The sequence below is a fragment of the Sphaeramia orbicularis genome, chromosome 15, assembly GCF_902148855.1.
Source record: "Sphaeramia orbicularis chromosome 15, fSphaOr1.1, whole genome shotgun sequence".
NCBI lineage: Eukaryota > Metazoa > Chordata > Actinopteri > Kurtiformes > Apogonidae > Sphaeramia > Sphaeramia orbicularis.
In genome coordinates, this window is record NC_043971.1 from 47,359,138 (window position 1) to 47,383,819 (window position 24,682).

The window sequence follows — 24,682 nt, forward strand, 5'->3', positions numbered from 1 at the left end:
CACAAAGACCAAGCCAGGATGAACGGACACGGATTCATCAAGGCAGGTGGAACTCATCCTGGATAAGTGCGCGCACCCGGCTTCCTCAAATAGCCCCCGACATCGATCACAGATTCACCATGACAACTAGAGCAGTGGACTTTACCCCGTCGGACGCAAAACTCCTCATTTTGGCTAACGAGGAAGTAAAGGAGCGAATGAAAAAGAAATACAACACCACCACAGTAACAAAAACAACCAGAGACAGCGGTAAATGACTACAGACCACCTGAATGAGTAAGTAGTGCACAAACACACACTGACCACTCCGCTGAAACCATCACAATTATAACCCAAAGAGTTAATGAACATCTGTGAAAACGGAGTTGTGAAATTCTAAGTTAAACTAACTGTAGATGTGAGTGAAATTGTGTAAATGTAACTGCATCAGACTGAATAACTCTGATAAATAGATGAGCTCACTGACTTCATTGAATTTACCTTTGGGATAAATAAAGTTGTCTTGTCTTGTTTTGTTTTATCTTATCTTATCTTGTTTTATCTTATCTTATCTTGTTTTATCTTATCATGATTCATGACGCTGGAGAGACTATGTCTCTCGGCTGGCCTGGGAACGCCTCGGGATCCCCCCGGAAGAGCTGGAGGAGGTGTCTGGGGAGAGAGAAGTCTGGGCATCCCTGCTTAGACTGTTACCCCCGCGACCCGGCCCCGAATAAGCGGAAGAGAATGGATGGATGGATGATTCATGACTTTGATATTGTTAATTAACCCATAAAGACCCAAACATCAATCACCACTGATCTAAACTGTGTAATCCCTGTTGATCCACTAATCCTATTAATCCATGTCAATAATTGGTGTAAAATACAGTTCATCATCTTCTCATGGTCATCAGATATGACCCATTTGAACGTTCAGAGGCTCCGTAGTGAATGTGGAAACACTGTCATCTTCTACAACATTGATTCACCAGTAAAACCCATGGAGTTGGATCAATGACAGTGGATGGACACACTGGGTTTATGTTCAGTTAATGACAGATTGGACTGAAAAAGACACTGTTTATTCAGTTTGATCTGTTTCTGATAGAAGAACCATCAACTTTAATCTGAGCTTTAATGAACATCTACATGATCAGTGAATTAAATATAGGAAAATATCTGATTTATACTGATAAAATACAAACTACAGAAGATAATATTATAACAAATGGAGATAAATCACTTAAGAAAGGTTAGATATAGAGAAAATTCATTTGTGAACTCATTAAAGTAGTGCTGGGCCTATATGGGTACACTGTTCATTGTTTGTGATGTTCATTGTTTGGTTTAATATTCTTCATCTTATCATTTCAGATGGTCCATGCTGACTGTCTCATCAGTGCTGTGTCTCAGTGGTCTGGTTCTGGTTCTGGCTCGGTCCATGACTCCTGAGTCTATCAGACCTCTGGAATCTGTCAGCGCCGATCACAAGGTGAACCACACAGCCTCTATTAACAACCACTTTTTACATCATATCTGTGTCCAGAATGTCACTGTATTTATGCGGTTGTGATGCTGAGGTTTTGTGTTGACAAGTGAATTGTCTTGTGTGTTTCTGGGGGACAGGGGGTCTACCTACCATCCTTTTCTCCTGACACCATCCACAGACCCCCAGGAACCACAGCAGACCTATAGTCATGCCCATGCCAGGACAAGGACCAGGATCCAAAGGACCTTTGACCTCCTGAAGGCACGCTTTCACTGTCTTCACCACCTAAGGGTTAGCCCTTTGAGGTCATGTGACATCACTGTGGCCTGAGGAAGGAGAGGGAGGGAGGGAGCCCTCCCCCTCAAAAAGTGCATCACACATGGACTGGGACAATCCTGCCATCTCCCCTGATGACCGCAGTGATCAGCTGGCCAGGGACCAATATGTGTTCAATTATTTTAGTTCACGTGCATAATTTAAGGTAAATATGACCTGCAGGGGCAGAGGAATTTTTTTTTTTTTTTTTTTTTTTTTATCATTCAGTTTAAATTGATTTGGCCTGTTTTGATGTTTGTGTTACATACTGTGTATATACTGTGTGTATACTGTATTTATACTGTGTGTTTGCTGTGTGTACTGTGTTGCAGGGAGGCTACTGCATCCATTCATTTGTCTGTTCATTTGTTACGTATGGATTTGTCCTGCATTTCTTTCAGTGTACAGACATGTGGGCTGTATTCTACCTTGAAATGTGTATTTATTCTTCTCTTCTATCATGTTTTGGCTCTGTTCTTTCTATCTTGTACAGTGACTGTGTGACTTCAGTTTTAAAGGAGCTGATGGTTTTACTTGCTTTGATTGATCCTTATTCAATAAAGGAACATCATGTTACTCTTTGTGTATTTATATTTATATGACATACATAGTCTATGGGAAACTGTCAGTTACCTAAGTATAAATAATACAGAGACTGAAAGGGCCAATGTAGTCAGATTCCTTGGAATAACTATACAAAAGAACTGAAGATGTTGTAGTGCATGGAGGTGTGGGTGAATACTGACAGAACTAATACAAATCCAATCAACATTATTCAGAAAAGGCCAATACCACTGATCAATAAAGTGTCCTATAGGGAACACACACATCAGTTTATGATCAGACTAAAAGTTTTAAAGTTCGGTAACTTAGTCTACTTTAAAAGAAAACAATTCATGTTGAAAATGTAAAAATCGGTTGCCTGTTCATATTCAGAGCTTGATTAAAATATGGGAAATTCTTTCTAATTTCAGAGGAAGTCGTGTTCAATAAACCTTCTGTTAGAACAAATATGAAGACATTTAGTCTGTGTGTTGGAGGAAACGTTTGGAACAAGTTCAATCCTGAGTTCAAAGACTGTACAACGCTATTTATGTTTAAAACTATGTTTAAATGTCATGAAAATAGATGAATAATGTGAATGTCCATTTTTCCACTCAAACTATTGAATTGTTTAGTTTTTTGTTGTTTCTATTGTTACTAAGCTAAAGGCATTGGTATCTATTTTACTTCATTTTGTTTGGTGATATGAATGGGGGGGTCAGCAGAATGATCTTAGGCTTCAGCCTATTCCTTTACAGACTCTTTAGTTTTTAAACATTATATCTGCAGAAATGTCTAATGTTTGAAATGTCTGAATAAACACAATTGAACTGAACTGATCTAATGATTGCAAAATCATCTAAAATGATCATTTATGTAAAATTATTGAAATCAATAATTGCAAATGTTTAAATACTGACAGTGGGTCTAGTTACTGTGATTCCATTGTTTAATGGGCAATGGAATAACTGTTGGTTTCCATTCGTGGTGACTGTTGACTGAGATGAGGGATGAGATAAAATAAATCCTGGAACTTAGCCTGGTCTGGACCAGGCTAGCACCACAGACTAAATCTCCATGGTAACTTATATCAAAACATATCCTGCTTTCCCCTATCCTGCTTTTGTGAAACCAGATCATGGATAAATTGAGCCAGGATAGCCAACATTATCCCGGCTTAATCCCTTATCCTAGTTTCATGAAACAGGCCCCTGGGGCCTGTTTCACGAAACTAGGATTCCGTCCTCCAGGATGACTGACTAAGCCGCGCTCAACGAATCCAAAACATGGGAGTCCAGGCTTAATCGGTTTCACAAAGACCAAGCCAGGATGAACGGACACGGATTCATCAAGCTATGTGTAACTCATCCTGGATAAGTGCGCGCACCCGGCTTCCTCAATAGACCCCGAGATCGATCACAGATTCACAGATTCACCATGGCAACTAGAGCAGCGAACTTTACCCCGTCGGACGCAAAACTCCTCATTTTGGCTAACGAGGAAGTAAAGGAGTGAATGAAAAAGAAAGACAACACCACCACAGTTACAAAAACAACCAGAGACAGCGTGGCGAAGGACAGCCTGAATGAGTAAGTAGTGCACAAACACACACTGACTGTTCCACTGAAACCATCACAAATATAACCCAAATAGTTAATGAACATCTGTGAAAACGGAGTTGTGAAATTGTAAGTTAAACTGACTGTAGATGTGAGGGAAACTGTGTAAATGTAACTGCATCAGACTGAATAACTCTGATAAATAGATGAGCTCACTGACTTCAGTGAATTTACCTTTGGGATAAATAAACTTATCTTATCTTGTTTTATCTTATCATGATTCATAACTTTATGATATTGTTAATTAACCCATAAAGACCCAAACATCAATCACTACTGATCTAAACTGTTTAATCCCTGTTGATCCACTAATCCTATTAATCCATGTCAATAACTGGTGTAAAATGCAGTTCTTCATCTTTTCATGGTCATCAGAGATGACCTATTTGGACGTTCAGAGGCTCCGTAGTGAACGTGGAAACACCGTAATCTTCTACAACACTGATTCACCAGTAAAACCAGTTGGATCAATGACAGTGGATGGACACACTGGGTTTATGTTCAGTTAATGACAGATTGGACTGAAAAAGACACTGTTTATTCAGTTTGATCTGTTTCTGATAGAAGAACCATCAACTTTAATCTGAGCTTTAATGAACATCTACATGATCAGTGAATTAAATATAGGAAAATATCTGATGTAGACTGATAAAATACAAACTACAGAAGATAATATTATAACAAATGGAGATAAATCACTTAAAGCTATACTGTATGATGTGGCATTTTTACACTTTTCTTTTGTCATTTTAAAATGCTCCTAATAAGCGTGTGTCAAACTAAAATATAAAAGAAATCCACCAGGTTTTGAAACACAAAAATGTTTAATTCTCATATAGTTCTGATAAAAGTCTGACCAATCATTTTAGTCGGTCCGAATAAAATAATTGGTCGAACCTGGCTGAGCCTCCTGACAATCATCCATTACGGCTGTCCAGCATCCGATCCATTATCGCGCTCCGCATCTGATATGTGTCCCTCTGAATCTGACGCTTCAGTCATGCTGCTCCTCCTGTCACTGACCACAGTCTACTGTCTAGGATGTGTTTGGATAAAACTCAAATGCAAATGTGGAAGGGAAAAAACGGATTTATGAACAGAAACAACAACTAAGGGGAACAAACAGGAGTCTGATGAATGAAGGATGGAGATAAAAGTCCGGAAGTCTGGTGTACTGGACTAAACAGGTCTGCATAAAGCTCAGCTTTTATGACCGCAGTACTGATTCAGGTACATGTACTTAGTGTCACACAATGTAGGATTATGTAGGATGATAAATGTATAGACTATGAAACCTCAAATGTCCACGGAAAATTCGCGGAGGCCGCGCGTTCACAGTGCGCGTGCTGGGCACCTCATCAGCTGAAGACACTGGCCCAGTACTGCACAGACCAGACCCTTACATTCAGGGTCTACTGATGGAACAGGGGCCGCGGCAGGTGGATGATGGATCTGATTACTGAGGGAGGGGTCCACGGACACGCTGAAGTGGACCGAACCTCCACTTCCACCTCCGCTTCCATCACGCGTATCAGGTAAGAGAAGGGGAGCGTCAGAGCTCAATGACACTGAGGGATTTACATGCAGTTCTATCAGGCTGCCCTCCGCGTCGAAATCCGACGCGGAAGAAGGGGTACCCCCTGCGTCACATAGTGCCGTACGGGGCTCTGACCATGCGTCCATTTCTGACGACTTGGGATGAGCGGGCGGGGCTTTGGAGGGAGGCGGGTTGTTCATGTTCAAACTTTTACTAAGTGCTGTGAGAAACGCCACATCGGTAGGTATAGCTTTAAGAAAGGTTAGATATAGAGAAAATTCATTTGTGAACTGACATTAAAGTAGTTCTGGGCTTTTATGGGTTAATGAACACTGTTCAGTGTTTGGTTTAATATTCTTCATCTGATCATTTCAGATGGTCCATGCTGACTGTCTCATCAGTGTTGTGTCTCAGTGGTCTGGTTCTGGCTCAGTCCATGACTCCTGAGTCTATCGGACCTCTGGAATCTGTCAGCGCCGATCACAAGGTGAGCCACACAGCCTCTATTAACAACCACGTTTTACATCATATCTGTGTCCAGAATGTCACTGTGTTTATGAGGTTGTGATGCTGAGGTTTTGTGTTGACAGGTGAATTGTCTGGTGTGTTTCATGGGGACAGGGGGTCTACCTGGGGACAGGGGGTCTACCTACCATCCTTTTCTCCTGACACCATACACAGACCCCCAGGAACCACAGCAGTCCTACAGTCATGTCCATACCAGGACAAGGACCAGGATCCAAATGACCTTTGACCTCCTGAAGGAACGCTTTCACTGTCTGCACCACTTAAGGGTCAGCCCTTTGAGGTCATGTGACATCACTGTGGCCTGTACTGTCCTCCACAATGTGGCCTGAGGGAGGAGAGGGAGGGAGGGAGCCCCCCCCCCCCCCCCCCCCCAAAAAAGTGCATCACACATAGACTGGGACAATCTTGCCATCTTCCCTGATGACCGCAGTGGGCAGCTGGCCAGGGACCAATATGTGTTCAATTATTTTAGTTCACGTGCATGATTTAACGTAAATATGTCCTGCAGGGGCAGAGGAATTTTTTTTTTTTTTTTTTGTTCAGTTTAAATTGATTTGGCCTGTTTTGATGTTTGTGTTACATACTGTGGATATACAGTGTGTATACTGTATTTATACTGTGTGTTTACTGTTTGTACTGTGTTGCAGGGAGGCTACTGCATCCATTCATTTGTCTGTTCATTTGTTACGTATGGATTTGTCTTGCATTTCTTTCAGTGTACAGACATGTGTATTTCTTTCAGTGTACAGACATGTTGGCTGTATTCTACCTTTAAATGTGTATTTATTCTTCTCTTCTATCATATGCTTTGGTTCTGTTCTTTCTATCTTGTACAGCCACTGTGTGACTTCAGTTTTAAAGGAGCTGATGGTTTTACATGCTTTGATTGATCCTTATTCAATAAAGGAACATCATGTTACTCTTTGTGCATTTATATTTATATGACATACATAGTCTATGGGAAACTGTCAGTTACCTAAGTATAAATAATACAGAGACTGAAAGGGTCAATGTAATCAAATTTCTTGGAATAACTATACAAAAGAACTGAAGATGTTGTAGTGCATGGAGGTGTGGGTGAATACTGACAGAACTAATACAAATCCAATCAACATTATTCAGAAAAGGCCAATACCACTGATAAATAAAGTGTCCTATAGGGAACACACACATCAGTTTAGGATCAAACTAAAAGTTTTAAAGTTCGGTAACTTAGTCTACTTTAAAACAAAACAATTCATGTTGAAAATTTAAAAAATCGGTTGCCTGTTCATATTCAGAGCTTGATTAAAATATGGGAAATTCTTTCTAATTTCAGAGGAAGTCATGTGTTCAATAAACCTTCTGTTAGAACAAATATGAAGACATTTAGTCTGTGTGTTGGAGAAAATGTTTGGAACAAGTTCAATCCTGAGTTCAAAGACTGTACAACACTATTTATGTTTAAAACTATGTTTAAATGTCATGAAAATATATGAAAAATGTGAATGTTCATTCTTCCACTCAAACTATTGAATTGTTTAGTTTTTTGTTGTTTCTATTGTTACTAAGCTAAAGGGATTGGTATCTATTTTATTTAATTTTGTTTGGTGATATGAATGGGGGGGGGGGGGGGGGGTGTCAGCAGAATGATCTTAGGCTTCAGCCTATTCCTTTACAGACTCTTTAGTTTTTAAAAATTGTATCTGCAGAAATGTCTAATGTTTGAAATGTCTGAATAAACACAATCGAACTGAACTGATCTAATGATTGCAAAATCATCTAAAATCATCATTTATGTAAAATTATTGAAATTAATAATCACAAATGTTTAAATACTGACAGTGGGTCTAGTTACTGTGATTCCATTGTTTAATGGGCAGTGGAAGAACTATTGGTTTCCATTCGTGGTGACTGTTGACTGAGATGAGGGATGAGATAAAATAAATCCTGGAACTTAGCCTGGTCGGGACCAGGCTAGCTCCACAGACTAAATCTCCATGGTAACTTATATCAAAACATATCCTGCTTTACCCTATCCTGCTTTTGTGAAACCAGATCATGGATAAGTTGAGCCAGGATAGCCAACATATCCCAGCTTAATCCCTTATCCTAGTTTTGTGAAACAGGCCCCAGGTCAATGAAAGAAAAACAAACAACACACACACACACCTACACACACACGCACACACACACACACACACACACACACACACACACACACACACACACACACACACACACACACACACACACACAGAGGCTTCATATCAGAGCCCAGCAGCAGGTGAAAAACTTCACAGCAGATATTCAAGAAACAGGTTTATAAATATTACAGACTGTTCCCCCTAATCCAGTGTTTTTCAACCTTGGGGTCGGGACCCCACGTAGGGTCACCTGGAATTCGAATGGGGTCATCTGGAATTTCTAGTACTTCATTTAAAAAAAATTAAAAAATAAAAACTTAATAAAAATATATGGTGAGTTGAGAGAGACAATCCCTATCCATAAAAGACATGACAAACTCTGAAGCTGAAACTGAAGCACTGTGGTACTGTTTACCTGTCAAAATGCTCATTGTGGCCAGTTTCAGATGCTGCAGCTCTTTCATAATTCATAGTTTGAGTTATTGTTTGTTCAGTATTAATTGTCAGCCTTGTAAATACAAGCTGGACTGACTGTACATATCCTGACCAAGGAAAATAAAATTCTCACTTTGTGCAGTAATCTACACCTGGCTTTTCTGCATCCATCCATAATAATATACATTATATAGACTAAATGTCATCTAAAATTAACATTTATTTGCAACATAGTACAGGTATCTATTACATGATCAAAAACAAATTAATTTTAGCAAAAAAAAAAAAAAAAAGTCTGTGTTTTGAATGTCTGGGGTCGCCATAAATTTGTGATGTTAAAATGGGGTCACGAGCCAAAAATGGTTGGGAACCACTGCCCTAATCAGAGCTACATTTCATTGGCTCTATATTCCGTAAATAAGACCTTGCATTCTCACTCTACAATTTCAACCCTTAAAAGGCTACAAAAACCCTATTTGCACAAGACTGGTAATACCTGTGGATGTTGGGTAATTTGTATTAATTACATGGGTCATCTGTGATCTTAATCCCATGTGAATCTTCCATGTCTGCAAGTAAGAATTTGCCTTACCCTAACAACTCCAGTGTTTCAGCATGCTTGAGCAAATCAATTTCCTTGATTGGGTGGGGTATGCAACCTAATTGTTACTAGTGTGCATTTAATGAGCATACAGCATAACATTCTGACCATTGACAGGCAAAGTTGTTAGAATCTGTGTGTGTGTGTGTGTGTGTGTGTGTGTGTGTGTTTGTTTGTTTCAGGGTGGAACTGGTCAAGGTGTGGCTGGCAAGTAATTGTCTCAGCTGCTCGTCATCATGCAATCAGAAGGGATGGTTTATCTGCACCTCTAACCTACATGCTTCTTCAGATCGTTTCAGCAACCTCGGCGATATCAATCGTCCGACTTCAAGCCTTTTGTAAAAGGTGTGGGAGATTTTTGTGACCAATTTTTCATCAAATCTGTAAATCCTCAGTCATAGCCTAAGTATCACGAATCTGTAAGTCTGTCTGTGATTACTCACCTGAATCTCTTGCATTACAGTGAACAATTTCTCAGTGCTATCCACTATAAACAGACCATATGTTTACAAACAGAGTCAGGAGGTCACTCAGGCATCTTCGGAATTTTGTTGTGATGTGCATTGTGGGAAGTGAAGGCGGTGGCGCGAGCATATGATATTATATGGATGAAAAAAACATGACATGGAAACGGCTGAAACATGGAAACGGCTGGAGGAATATGCATAGGGGGAAGGGAGCTCCGGCCATTTCCGCCTCGTGTCTGTAGCAGCTGCCGCTGCCAGACAGCAGAGCAAACCGACGTTTCCCACAATACACGTTGCGACAAAATTCCGAAGATACCCGAGTTACCTCCCGGCTCTGTTTGTAAACACATGGTTTGTTTATGGTGAATGGCACTAAGAAATTGTTCACTGTAATGCAAGAGATTCAGGTGAGTAATCACAGAAAGACTTACAGATTTGTGATACTTAGGCTATGACTGAGGTTTTACAGATTTGATGAAAAATTGGTCACAAAAATCTCCCACACTTTTAACAAACAAACTGGTATGCTAACCTCTGTCTCCGTTCTTCTCAGATCCTGAACCTCAGTCTGACCGTGTAGCCAACCCGTCCTGTCCCGTGCCTTTGCTGATCCAGCCATCTCCACTACCTGACCAGAGTCCGGAGCCTCAACCCTGAAGACCTTTCTAGTTTTTTTTTTTTTTTTTTTCTGAAGTTTGTGCTCTTCAAGTTCTGTTTTTTACCCTGAAGAGTTTTTTTTTTTTTTTTTCCTTTTTGCGCAGAAGTCGATAAAAGGGTGTAACCTACCTCTGAGTTCTTATCTTAGGTTTCTGCATCTTAGGATCTAGTTAATCATATTTAAACTGAATAAAAGTGGCATTTATATTTATTATCTGATTACAATGGGACCTGTCAGTGGGTGAGGCATACTTGTGCCAAATTCTACTCCCTGCTGAAAACTGCATTGCCAGCAGCTGCCGAAAACAGCTCCCCCTTCCTAAGTCAACCATTAAGAGAACAAAGTGCACCAAATTCATCCTGTCACACCAGAATAGCTCCAAATGTCAGCTGCTAAAGTCATTTCACCCCTTTAGCTTTACAAGCTAATTCCGATGGGGGATGCAGTTTCTGGCAATATCTGATGCCGAATTCTGCTCCCTGCCGGAAACTACATCCCCAGGCGCTGGTGATGTATTTTCACCAGTATCTGTTTATATCATTATATATTTTGTGTGTTGTGTATCTAAGATTTAACTTTAGAAAGTTTTATATACCTTACAGTTTGTACATTCTTTAATATCAAACAGACAAAAAACATAACTGCAATATCTTACAATATTATTAATTACTTAATTGCTACACAGGTATGATGATGTCAAGAGGTTGAATAATTCACAGTTAATTTCATACCCTACAGTCAGAAAGGAGAAAAAGTTGTGACAGGATGAATTCGGTGCACATTGTCCTCTTCATGGCTGACTCAGGAAGGGGGAGCAGTTTTCGGCAGGGAGTAGAATTCGGCACAGCAATACTAAGCAGCAAGTGAACATTTTATGTGCAAACACATAGTTTATGTGTTTGAAGCAACAAAATGAGCAAGAGTAGGGATCTGAGCAACACTGATGAAGTATAAATAACTGTGTGATGTCTATAATGGAGTTGCTGCGCGACCACGAAAGTTGCAGAAGTAACAGTGATGGAAAAGAGACGGCAATAGAATTACAGAACTTCAAGAATTCAGAGATTTGTGCATATTTAGCATTTTTGAGTGTGTAATTAGTGTAAAGTGCAGTGTGAGTCTATGGTGTAGTTGGGTTTTGTTTTGCTATGCTGTTTGAGCACATTGGAGTGCATTGAAGATGCAGAGCTCAAATTGGAATCAGACAGTGAGTGCTCCGACAACGAAATGGGGAATCCCTCTGTAGTTTGAGGGTATATTCACACCAGGAAAGTCCAATAGTTCACTTACTTTGGGCTGGACCAAATTATTATTTTTTTACATTTTGGTGCGGTTCGCTGTCACATTGTACATTTTTATAAATGGACCAAACTCTGTAAACAAAACCATGTGTGCTGAGGTTGTTCATCCATTGGACAGAAATGAGCAGTGTCGATTAAAGCGCTAAGTCCAAAGTGAAAGGAGACAATCGTGAACATTTTGCATGTTGTTTTTGTAATCGTCATAGCGATTTATTACAGATGCAGACGTTTGCACAAATGTTTGAGCAGCAAGAGCGTTTGATGCAACGTCAGGTTTGCAATATTGTAGAATTAATTTCTCAATGACGAAGACACAGGGCAAGAGGAGGACAGCACTCGTCCACAGGGCAAGAGGAAGACAGCACTCGTGCACACATTGTGACTGTTGCTCTTCTTCACACAAGACGTAACAGGTATGAAGTTGGAATTATGCTAGTATATCAAAAGACTGTTATCAAAAAGGATTAGTGCTACGTACTGCTTACCTATGTGTATCTATCCTACATCACCGTTAAGTTTGGCCAGGTACAGAATTACTTAACGCAGGTAAAGTTTGCTGGGGGTGATGAAGTCATTTATTATTTTTCTTTTCAAGCACAACAGACAAATCTAACCATCATCCTAATCATTCTCTCACTGAACAAGTTGAAAATGTTGGAGTTTTTAATGTGTCCTTTCTAGCAGTTGTGTTATATGGACATCTGCCCAGATGTCCAAAAGGCAGCGTGTATCTTCCAAGCTCCAAGTTTGATCACGGCTCATTTCTAGCTAGGTAGTCTATGTATCCTCACTCTGAGGGGTTCTCTGGTCTCTGGTAAACCTCTGTTTCCCATAATGCTCGACACACGACGGGAGCTTGTTAGGTACATAAAACCAACTGTGTCGGATTAGGTATGGGCTGCTTTCACACCTCAAACGAACCGCACCAGGGTTCATATGGTACCATGCCAAGACCACCTCTTCAGCTGAGTCTCGGTTCGCTTGTTTGGTCTAGAACAAAGCTTGGTGGTTTTTAGTCACACCAGCCCAAAAGGTCCGAACCAAGGGAGCAAATAAACTCTGGTTCATTTTAAACAAACCAAACAAGGCAGGTGTGAATACACCCTTTAGAAGAGCCACCTACACACATACAGGGTACAACCCGACTATCTGCAGGGAGGGAAGGGAGGGAGTGGAGTGGACGTATAGCATGGACTGGTCCAGATCTTCATTGGTACAACTGTCAGACCACCTGATCCAGTCTTACTCCATAAATAGGATCTGCTCGCTTGTACAAGACTGTTGCTGCTCGTTCTGGACAGTTATCATCATAAATGCCTTCATCATCACTGCTTGATCAGCAGAACCAGGCAGATACAGCCCATGGCTCTCAGACTCCATGGTGGAGCTGTTGCATAAGCTTTGTTGTGTGGGCAAGGCTGGTGTTCCTCAGAGTGGGAGAAGAGATCATGGTCCTGTGCCCATTTCCTCTGGTCCAGACATAAACCAGAAGGCCAAAGGCAGACTGAAGTACAGATGCTGCCTAGAGGTGAACAACAACAGGACTGACCCAGCATGGAAGTGGGAGGCGTGTGATGTAAACCGCTGTGTTGTTTTGGACAGGAAATGTTTTAGGAGTGGCATGACTGATCTGTATGACATTTCATTACACCTGATTAATTGTATATAGTTGTAATAGCTGTATATAGTTTTCTTAAAGAAAAAAAAAAAAAATCTGCCTGAAGTTTTGCATGCATTTTTATTTAAATATTATTATATAATTTTGTTATTTGCTGAACTACAAATTATTTTGAACTTTTATATTTAAATGTTCATTCTAAGTTATGAAAATGGTTTGTTCAACATATTTTGGGTGAAAAACAGTAAAAAAAACAACAACAACAATAATAATAATAATAATAATAATAATAATAATAATAAATTCCTACACGGATTGTGATTTTAGGTTTAATGTGTTAATATAACATGTCAAATGAAAAAAACAACTGTACAGTCACACAGGTGAGATTGTGCTGAAAAAATGATACCAAATTAGGCAAGATAAACTTCTTTGATGAGAGATATGAAGGCAAAATCAAAAGAATAAAAAAAAAAAAACGGCCAAAATACACTCAGACTCCAAAAGGTTAATACCTACAAAAAGCATCAAAGAACAAATGGATATCAACCAATCAACAGAACCCATTACAAGAATGGAACAAACTTCACGCTCCCCCAAAGGGTTGTCGGCAGCACAGCGTACAGGTAGAAGGAGCTCCTGCCTGTATCAGGCACTACTGGCCCGCTGACTGAGAAAATCAGTCAGTTATTTTTTCATAAAACCATTTCTCGTAATTACAAGATAATTAATTAATTAATTCGGAAAAATGGAGCTGATTTTTTTTTTTTTCGTGTGAATGCAATACACTTTCGTAGTTATGTTTTTTGCAGGCTTAGTTAATTTATTTTAATATGTATAAAATTTCTCAATTGAGAAATCTTATACATATTAAAATAAATTGTAAGTAAGCTTGCAAACTTACTTATGGGAGCTGACATGGGAATGTATGGTCAGTAAAAAGATAGGGTAAGGGGGCGGGAGTAAATAAGCTGACCTACATTTTGCTCCTTTTCGAATACGTTTTCTTTTTTACATTGGTTTTTCTTGTATTAGCTTTAAATATTAATATTCATAATAAACAATCAATCAATCAATCAATCAATCAATCAATCAAAGCTGTGTAAAACAGTTCTGGGTCATTCCATGGCAATTCAACCAATGGTCCCCACATGACCCCCTCAGAAAATTCTGAAAAAATTCACACTTGTTCACCTACCAGATAAACGAACACATCCAAAATTTTAATGTCATATCTGTATTAGCTTAGGAGATACAGCCCTTTGAAAATTCATGTTTTTTTTTTTTGTTTTTTTTTTTTAAAATTTTATTTTGCAAATTTGCTTTTCGGCCAACTTTGAGGAGCTATATCTCCTTAGGTATTCAAAACACACTGCTGAAACTTACTGTCTGGGCTGAAAAGACCATATTTTGCATCAAAATAATTATAGGTGCCTTCATGTTTGGTCCATGAGGCCTTGAAATCAGGCGAAAAGGCCAATTCTTCAAAATGTCCTCTCTCTTCAGGGTTGCACTGTGCCATAATGGATGAAGGTAGAGACAGATTTTTTTTTTTTGCATGGATTGTTATGGTCAAGATGCAACAATATACTGCAAAAAGACTACATTTCAATGAAAAGAGTTGCAGTGAGGCAATGAATAAAATGGGTCATTTCAATTTTTCACAAAAATACTCTTTATTTGAGCACCCAAATTACCATGTGGCCAGTTAATGAAAATTTTGAAATTTTTACCATGTCTTCATATATGTTTCAAGATGTTGTGCACAAAATTTTAGCTTTGGAATAGAACTGGTTCTATTTTTAATATTTTGTTTTTACTGCATGGCTATATTTTCTTCAAATTGTATACAAACGTAGGTGTAAATGGCATTTTTAACAGTATAATAGCATTGATTATTGCACAAGTTATGATAATACTTGAGATATTTGAACTAGGGTGTGGAACTGCATGATGGTTCAGATAGAATAATCATAGATTTCCCAGAACTGGCTCAGGTTGATGCCTGTAGTAGAGAGTTCTCGGAAATTGGATGGAGCTGGTCAGTTGACCCAATTTCACCAGGGTCAGTGACATAAATGTAGCTAAGATGTCCCAGAATCCCCAATTTTCAGAAAGCCTGTTTGTCTTGATAATGTCTTTCTGTGACATTCATTCTTTAAGATCAATCCAACAACGCATTTTTCCTCCATGATGAATAAGTTTGCTCAGGATTATGAATAGAATTCCCAAAATTAGGCTGGCCAGCATCATAAAAATTATGTGGTAGTATTTAGTGTAACCTCCCTTTGGTGAGGTATAGAGAAGAGGAGTTGATGTCAGCAATCCTGGAGGCAGAAAGCAGCTGTGACTATGCTGGAGGCGTACCTGTAAATGGCACAAACCTTGAAGGCTATGAAGTCCATCTAAAGCTTATGGAGAAGCGGTTTGATGAAGTAACCAGAATCATGGGTGTCTGGGAGCGGTGGTTACTGGTAAATGTGAGGAAGGACCAGGGGCCTCATGTATAAAGACTTGCGTGGATTTCATACTGAAACTGGTGTACGCCCAAATCCAGAAAAGTCCGAATGCACAAAAAAATCCAGATGTATAAAACTGTGCGTACGCCCGAATCCAAGTACACTTCCTATATTCATCCCAATCAGCGTGGAATTGAGTGCATATGTTGGAGTACCTGACTCCTCCCTCTCCACGCCCACATTTAAATATGCAAATCAGCATAAACGGGGTCTGCAGGTGGGATTCCCTCTGGGATTCCCCTGTCTGTGTGATCAGACGATGACGTCAAGGTGGACGCGAAGCGGAGGCCAAAACAGGCGGAAGGAGAAAAGAGACGAACTGAGACTGTTTGAGGAAAGAGTCGCCGATATTGTGACACTTTTCTTACAGGGCTGATGCGGATCACCCCCAAGATAAATATATATTTAGAATTTGTGTAAGTCACACATTAGTTCATTCTACGGGTCATACAATAGTCTGATCACAGCCAAACAAGATAAAGGTTCATGCGTAATTATGTCAGGATATCAAAGAGGAAATCAATGACTTTGACTCCTGTTTAATCACTCAAATTATTATTTTCCAACAATGAGACAGTAGATAGTCAGACGCAGTATCATCCTCCATTCACAGAGGCTTCTGTTGACTCCCCAGTGTTAGCCGGTCCACCGGTCCGCCACAGCCCACTGCTGATGCCCGTCCGACTGACATGGGTCTGTACTGACCCGAGTCACATTAGGACATCGAGAGGACAATCGGCGGAGTCAATGAGCGACTGGACCAACTAATAAATGTTCTCACAGACATGAACACTATATTTATCAATCAATGAATTTTGTGTCCTTGTCTCTTTTTATGGTTGTTGCTTAATGTCCTCCCAGGCAGGATTGGCTTTGATGGGTCCAGGGTCGGTCTGGTTCTGGTTCTGGTGGTGGTGGTGGATGTGCTGCTCTGACAGTAGGATGACATGTCTGTGTGTTCATTGTTCATCTGTGTATCTCCAATGTGCACATCAATCGGAGGAATGACCTTTGTCGCATTATTAACAGTTTCTCAGTGTCACCTCTAAGTGTCGCCAAAGGTTCCAAAGCACTAGAAATGTGTGTACGCCAGCTATGGAGTTGGCGTGAAGGACCGCACATTTCCACGGTCATTTCACTCTTTATACATCTGAACGTGAGCGTGGAAAAGGGCGTACGCCAGGTTTTTGTGCGTACGCACGCTTTATACATGAGGCCCCTGGAGAGCAGAATAAAGGACTTAAAGCCACAAGTAACAGGCTGGAGAAAAGGAGAGCTTGATTTGTTACTGCATGTGGAGCTGCAGAAGAAACACTAGCTGCAGAAGCTTCATTAAACAGAGCTGTTCAAATACCAGCATCAGTCAGAATCAAAGCAACTAGCCTCCCTGTCTTCATTGGATGCAAAAGAGAATGTCACAGATGGAGAAAGGACTGGGAGAGTCTGCATAGGCAGGGGGAGCTATCCATATCAGCCAAAGCAAAAAAGCTGCAACTGCTGGACAGTGTGGATGGAAAAATTCCAAGGGCCTAAGGCGATCAACCTACAACACAGCAGAGGGCATATTCAGCCATGGAGAACAGGCATGGAAATAAGTCCACCATCATTGTAGAAATACTAGCAGAACTGGACAAACTTCCATCTGTGAAAGGAAACAATCAAAAGAAAGTGATTGAATTTATCCAGTCCATAGAAAAAGCCTTGTCAGACCTAACAGAATTAGGAAAATCTGGTGCTCATCAACAAATCTATATACAGAGAACGAGCAACCAGATTTCATTAAATGTGACAGGCTCATCATCTTGGTTGAACCTGGAAATAATGTGACAACAGACACTCACTTTAACAGACTCCTGACATTCCTGAAAAACCAAGAAAATATCCTTGAAAAGCTTGAGCAGCTGAAGATTCTAGATAAGCCAAACTTTGAGAGAAGTATGAGAACAAATATGCCTCCACAAGAAGTGTCAGAAGAGATGATCCTAATAGCGCTTGTGTTGTGTGTGGTGATGATCGACATCATAATAAAACTTACCTTTGCAGAGACTTCAGAAAACTGAAGCTGCAGCAAAAAGGGGCTGCTCTAAGGAGGATGGGAGCTTGTCAAATTTGCCTGGGTTGCCATAAGAATGATGATTACTGCAGAGATGCATACCTTTGTAGAAAAAAAGAACTGCAGGGAAGACCACCACTACTTCCTCTGTCCAAAAAATTAATTCAGAAGGACCTCATGGGAAGATTGTGACGAAGAAAAGAAGAAAATCAGCAAACTCACAGAAGAGCAAGAAAAGTTCTTGTCCAAGCTTTCTCCTGATTTGACAGATAGGTGTAAAAGAACTTTTACTAACAACACAGGCAAGGCTGGAAAAGCAACCGGAATCTACCATTCAAAATTGCTTAGAAGAGACAGCCCAAAAGAGCTGCTAGTCACCATGATGTTGCTGGGGGTAACTGTAAATGCAGGCCAGAAGATTGGGATACTCTTGCTCTTGACACTAATTACACAACACATAAGGAAGCTAGAAGGCTCAGATAGAAGAGTGAAAACATTACACTTGTTGTGCATGGTGTCAGTGCAATGACGTTGAAAGTAAATGCAAAATGATACCTTCCTAAAGTCAAAGTCAAGACACCGGAAAAAACAAAGAAGGCCCATGATGAGCTCATCTGCTGTCGGCTAGAAGAGATTGCCAAAGTGCACACAACCATTAAAGCAGAAAAATGTTACAAATTGTTGCCAGAGGTGAATCTGGAAGAATTGAAGAGACCAAAAGAGGCTGAGCTCCTTATTAGCCACAGAGAAAGGAGACTGGCTCCACAGAGTCAGAGTCATTGGAGTCCTTGTCTTGTGGGAGAGTCCTCTGGTGAAAACAGTGGGAGGCGCACACTCAAGTTTGTTTGAAGAAATAAAAAAATTTGCACACGGACACACTTTGACTGATCTATGAGAGCATCTGCTGCCATGTACAAGGAATTTGTCTGGGAATCTGTCCAGTTTATTAGCATTTCCCTGGTCCTCCCATTTGTTTGTTTCCTATTGTATTGAGTTCAGCATGGTTCTGCTTTAATGAACACAGCCAAGTTGAGCATTATGGTAATACTCACAACTGTACACTTGAGGTGCTTGTTCTTCTGGTCCAATTTTTACGTTATTCAAGTCAACAGAAGCCAAAATGAAGATGTTCTTTGCTTTGCTTGTTGTTACCTCCGCCAAGGAGGTTATGTTTTTGCTGGCGTTGGTTTGTCTGTCTGTCTATCTGTGTGCAAGATAACTCAAAAAGTTATGGACGGATTTGGATGAAAATTTCAGGAAATGATACTGGCACAAGGAACAAATGATTAAATTTTGGTGGTGATTGGGGGGGCTGATCTGCCTTGGTGGAGGTCTGCGCTCTCGAGTGCTTTTCTAGTTTTTTTTATGTTTTGTCACAATTGTGGATCTGTGCGATGTCATTTGGAAGCCACGGATGTGCAATTCAGCTCCTTGAAGATGGTGTACGGCAGGTTGAGGTGGCCAGATGGTTTTCTGTAAGCCAGAGTGTGGTGTCCTGTATGTGGGAACACTATCAGCTGACCAGCCTGTATCATGACAGACCATGTTCAGGACGTCCCCGTGCTCTAACTGCTCGTCAGGATCAGTATTTAGGGATCTCTGCTCAACGAAACCGCTTAGACTTGACTGCGAAACAGTCTCCAGAATGCCACTGGTGTTCGTGTTAGTGTCCAGACTATAAGGAACAGCCTGCATGCTGACGGCCTGAATGCAAGACGCCCAGCTGTTGCCCCTCAACTGATCCCCTTTTGCCATGCACATGTGGACTGGAACATTGAGGCCTTGTCATGTGTACTCTTCTCTGATGAGTCCAGATTTTGTGTTTCCACTAATGATAGACGCCAAAGAGTGTGGAGGGCCTGTGGGGAACGTTTTGCTGAGTGTGCCATTATTAAGCACGACCGTTTCGGTGGTCCCTCTGTTATGGTGTCGGCAGGGATCAGTGTCAGGGGTCGCATAGACCTTCATGTGTTCCAGCAGGGGGCAGTTAACTCCAGAATATACCGGGATGACATTATCATCCCCACTGTCCATGCCTATGCTGGTGCTGTGGATCCTGATTTTCTGTATATGGATGACAACGCACCAATTCATCATGCAAGGCTGGTGCAAGAATGCCTGGACACAGAGGTATCGTCAATTGGACTAGCCAGCTTTTTCACTGGATCTCAGTCCTATTGAGCATCTATGGGACCAGCTTTGGAGAGCTGAGGAACATCATCAACAGCCTCCATCCAACACCCAGCAGCTTAGAGATGCCCTTACAAAGTGGCAAAGATTGGACCAGGCGGCCATTGATCGGTTGATTTTCCAATGAAGTGCCAAGGAGGTGTCTGGCTTGTATCCAGGCCAGAGGTAACATGAGGTACTGAAATGGACTGGATTAGGATGGAACCTGTATTATGTGACTTTTCCCATGTGGATGTTTTATGTTTCACAAAAAAATCTTTTGTGTTGTGGGTCCATTTGTAAATTAAACTATGTCTAGTCATTAAAAAAATGTGTTTCAATTCAATTCACTCATAAAACAGTAAAAAGCGCTGTGCAAGAATCCCAACTGAAAAAAAAAGCCCAAAAATTAAAAATATCCTTAACTTTTTGTTTGTAGTGTATGTAAAAAAGGACAATCACACCCCAATTCCACCAAGTATCCATGGACTCAGGACCCTGCCTCACTCTCAAACAACAGAACAGCTGGAGGGCTCTCTTTCTGATCAATTCAAAGTGGGAGGCAAAAGGACAACCTGGACCCCCCAGAAATGGAAAAAGATGTTAACCAGGGCCAAACTTTCATCCTTCCAAACCAGATGAGGGATGAAACCAGCAAAGCCTTGGGGATCGATTACCATGTGGCAGATGAGTTCTGTGTCATGGCAACAATGAATTTTTCCAAGAGGACAAAAAAAATGAGAACATGTAAAGATTTTCAAAAGAAGGGAGAGCAGTTTGAGACCCCTGATGACTTAAAGAAAGACTATATGTGGCAGAATGGACCCAAGGTGGGGGTTCACTTGAAGTTGCCAGTAGAGGAGTTGCCAAAACAATCTGCTCAAGAAGTTGCAGCAGAGGCTAGAGAATGTGTGAACAAGCTCCAAAGGAAGGCATTCTCAGGTGCGCTTACAAGAGCTCAGGCCAAACAGATTTTGGAGAAAACCCAGGTGAACCCATGTAAAGGACAAGAGTCAGGTATCAAACCTAAACTACCTCTCCTGGAGAGAAGCAAACTTGCAGGTTGGGTGATACAGAATCTTGTGGATGTACAGGGTGGGGAAGAAAAATTTACAATATTTTGAGGCAGGGATTGAAAGACAGTGTATGACCAATTAGTTTATTGAAAGTCATGAGAATTTATTTGCCACAAGAAAATTTACATAATAGAAAATGTTTTTATTCTATGTGTCCTCCTTCTTTCTCAATAACTGCCTTCACACGCTTCCTGAAACTTGCGCAAGTGTTCCTCAAATATTTGGGTGACAACTTCTCCCATTCTTCTTTAATATTATCTTCCAGACTTTCTCGTAATAGTTTTGCTCATAGTCATTCTCTTCTTTACATTATAAACAGTCTTTATGGACACTCCAACTATTTTTGAAATCTCCTTTGGTGTGACGAGTGCATTCAGCAAATCACACACTCTTTAACGTTTGCTTTCCTGATTACTCATATGGGCAAAAGTTTCTGAAAAGGTATGGATAATAGTGTTAGGTATGATTATGACATCAATATATGTTTGGTTTCAAAACAATTGACGTAGTGCCTGCTGAGAAAAAACAACTATATGTTCATTGTAAATTTTGCTTCCCCACCCTGTAAAAAGATTGAGGAAAACAGGAAGATGATTGCTTATCTCACTCATCAGAAGACCCCCAACTATCTTGGCTTCAAATTCACTCATTCACTCATTCATTGATTCATTCATTCACTCATTCACTCATTCATTCATTCATTCATTATCTGAACCTGCAATCATTCTTAATTTTTTTTCTCTGTTTTCCCAAGACTCCTACTATTTACATATATACCTGAAAGATGTCCATTGATATCAGTATTCTCTTTGAACTGTTCCTCTGTAAAGTAATCACAACTTTTATCTAAAATGTTGAAAAAATGTATATGTGACTAATTGTCATTCCAAATGAGTAATTTCTATAATCCGTAGCGTCTCATGTCAGAAAAGTTAACAGTTAATACTTTACAGTATGTGTGTTTCACCTGATCTTGATGCGCAATCCATGTGTCACGGGCATCATCCACCAGGTAACAAACGTTTGTCTGTAAATAGTCCAACTCAGAAGCAGATGGGACTTCTGCTTACCAAAAGATGTTCTGAGGGCAGAAACTGTTGTGATTGGCAAAATCAAGCAACCAATCAAAACAGAGGAGAGGTAGGAGAAGTAAGTGCTAAGGGCTTTTGCTTCTCCCCTGGAGCCCATGGGTGTCGCCGGCCCCCTTACCTCCACATGGATCAGATGGCAGTATTTGGAGCCCGGACGGCGGCCACATGCAGCACGCAGCCCCCAGATAGCAGTGGCCAGTCACCGCTGAGCTCCTGGCCGTGCTCCCCGCTCAGGCTCCTGGGGAGAAGGAGATCAACAGGGTTTTGTCCCCAGCCTGGCCAAAGGACATGCCAGGGTGATAGCTCACACAGATCCGGGTGGCATTTGGATGCCTACCCTGACCATCAAACTGGGGTCCATCCATCTGGGAAGCTGCATCTCCAGGTGCAGTCCGGTGGGGGTCTGAGTGCAAAGGACAGCAAAGGGGTCTGGGCAAGAGGAGACTGGCAGGGAAACTCTTCTCCTGACCCAAGCCTCCATGGGGAAGGCAGCCAAAGGAGCTGGCAGGCAGAGGAGGACCCTCAGCTCCTCCGTGGACAAGGACCGGCTGTCCCTGGGCGTGGAGGTCAGGTAGGGAAGTAAGTCCCTCAGCAAGAAGTGGTCGGTTACGTTGGTGGCCAATCATTTGCCTCTCCAAAGTTTGTAGCTCCGCCACTGGCACATCATCACCACTCTCTGTTGTTGCACCTGTGGCTGTACCTCTTAACATAGCTACGATGCCTTGTTTAAAGTCCACTCACAATTAAATCCTCCATCTGTGTATACATAGACACAGATCTATACCAATTCATCAATTTTGCGCTCCAGTCCACCAATTATGGTGTCCTTTTCTTTGTAGTATTTTTTAATTCAGCCACTTCCTTCACCAAGTTGACCAGCATAGTTTGCTGTTGGACTACTTTGTTAATCTGTTCCCACATAAAGTTAAGATATTTTTTTATTCTCTCCATTTCATCTTCCATTGGTTGTTTCTTTGGTGGCATTTTGTCTGTTTTTGTTGTTTCCTTTTGTCTTCATTTAAGTGCTTAATTTCATGTAATATCTGAAGTGCTCAGAGCTCCACGTGCTAGTAACAGACTGTGGTTAAGTTACTGGGGTCAAGCCAGCTGTGATTCTCCTGTGCATGGTCAAGCCAGCCGTGAGTGTTTTTCACTTGCGTTATTTATCAATAATTACAGTAAACGAGCCAAGCTGAAAGGAATGACTGTCCTTTCCAGGTGGTGATGTTACGTCTGACACTCAAGCCCTGAAGCCTTTATCAAGCAAAGGGGGAGCATCCAAATGCAACATATTCATGAGGCCTCTTCACACCATTACTACTTCCAGGCAACAGAAGCTGGCTAAAATTACTTTAAGACTATTTATAACATGAAATAAAATCTTTTTCCTCCAGAAGTACCTCATGAATCTGGTATATTTGGTATTAGTACTTCATACATTATTATCACAAACACTATGAAATACTTTTACTGTGTACTTTTGAAGTAATTATATTTTAAAATCTCTTCCAGGCTACGAAAGTGTGTTTTTTTTTCATCTGAAATAGTATTGAAGACTAAATTCAGTGTTAAATAAAATATTTATTTTTTTCCAATAAGTACCTCTTGAATCTGGTTTATTTGGTATCAGTACTTCATATTTATTAGCACAAACACTATGAACTACTTTTATGGTGTACTTCTGGAGTAATCATACTCCAAAATCCCCTCAAGGCTACAAGTGCTTTTGTCTGAAATAGAGTTTAAAACTAAATTCAATGTTGAATAAAATGTATTTTTCCATTGAGTACCACATGAATCGGATATATTTGGTATTAGTACTTCAAATTTTATTAGCATAAACTCTATGAACTACTTTTACTGTGCAGTTTTGGAGTAATCATACACCAAAATCGCTTCCAGGCCACAAGTGCTTTTGTCTGAAACAGAGTTTAAGACTAAATTCAATGCTGAATAAAACTAATTTTTCCAATAGGTACCTCATGAATCTGCTATATGTGGTATTAGTACTTCATATATTATTGGCACAAACACTATGAACTACCTTTACTGTGTACTTTTGGAGTAATCATACTCCAAAATCCCTTCCAGGCTACAAAAGTGTTTTTTCATCTGAAATAGTGTTAAAGACTAAATTCAGTGTGGAATAAAATTTATTTTTCAAATAAGCAGGTTAAGTAGGATAATTAGGTAAGGGTTTGTGAGATCACAAGATGACAGCAGACTTGCAGGATCACAGAAAAGAACTATTGAAATAACTATCCATCCATTCCATCCATTATCTGCCGCTTTATCTGGCCGGGTCGCAGGGGCAACAGTCTAAGCAGGGCCGCCCAGACTTCCCTCTCCTCAGACACCTCCTCCACCTCTTCTGGGGGGACCCCGAGGCGTTCCCAGGCCAGCCAAGAGACATAGTCTCTCCAGCATGTCCTAGGTCTTCTCTGAGGTCTCCTCCCTGTGGGACATGCTCGGAACACCTCCCCATGGAGGTGTCCAGGAGGCATCCAGAACAGATGTCTGAGCCACCTCAGTTGGCCCCTCTCAATGTGGAGGAAT

At 40.7% G+C, this 24,682-nt stretch overlaps 1 protein-coding gene across 3 annotated transcripts in view; it reads right to left on the minus strand.

Moving 5' to 3' along the window:
- Positions 1-24,682, minus strand: part of rasgrp3 (RAS guanyl releasing protein 3 (calcium and DAG-regulated)) — a 126,348-nt gene that overhangs the window by 31,259 nt on the left and 70,407 nt on the right. The gene's annotated exons all lie outside the window — the stretch shown is intronic.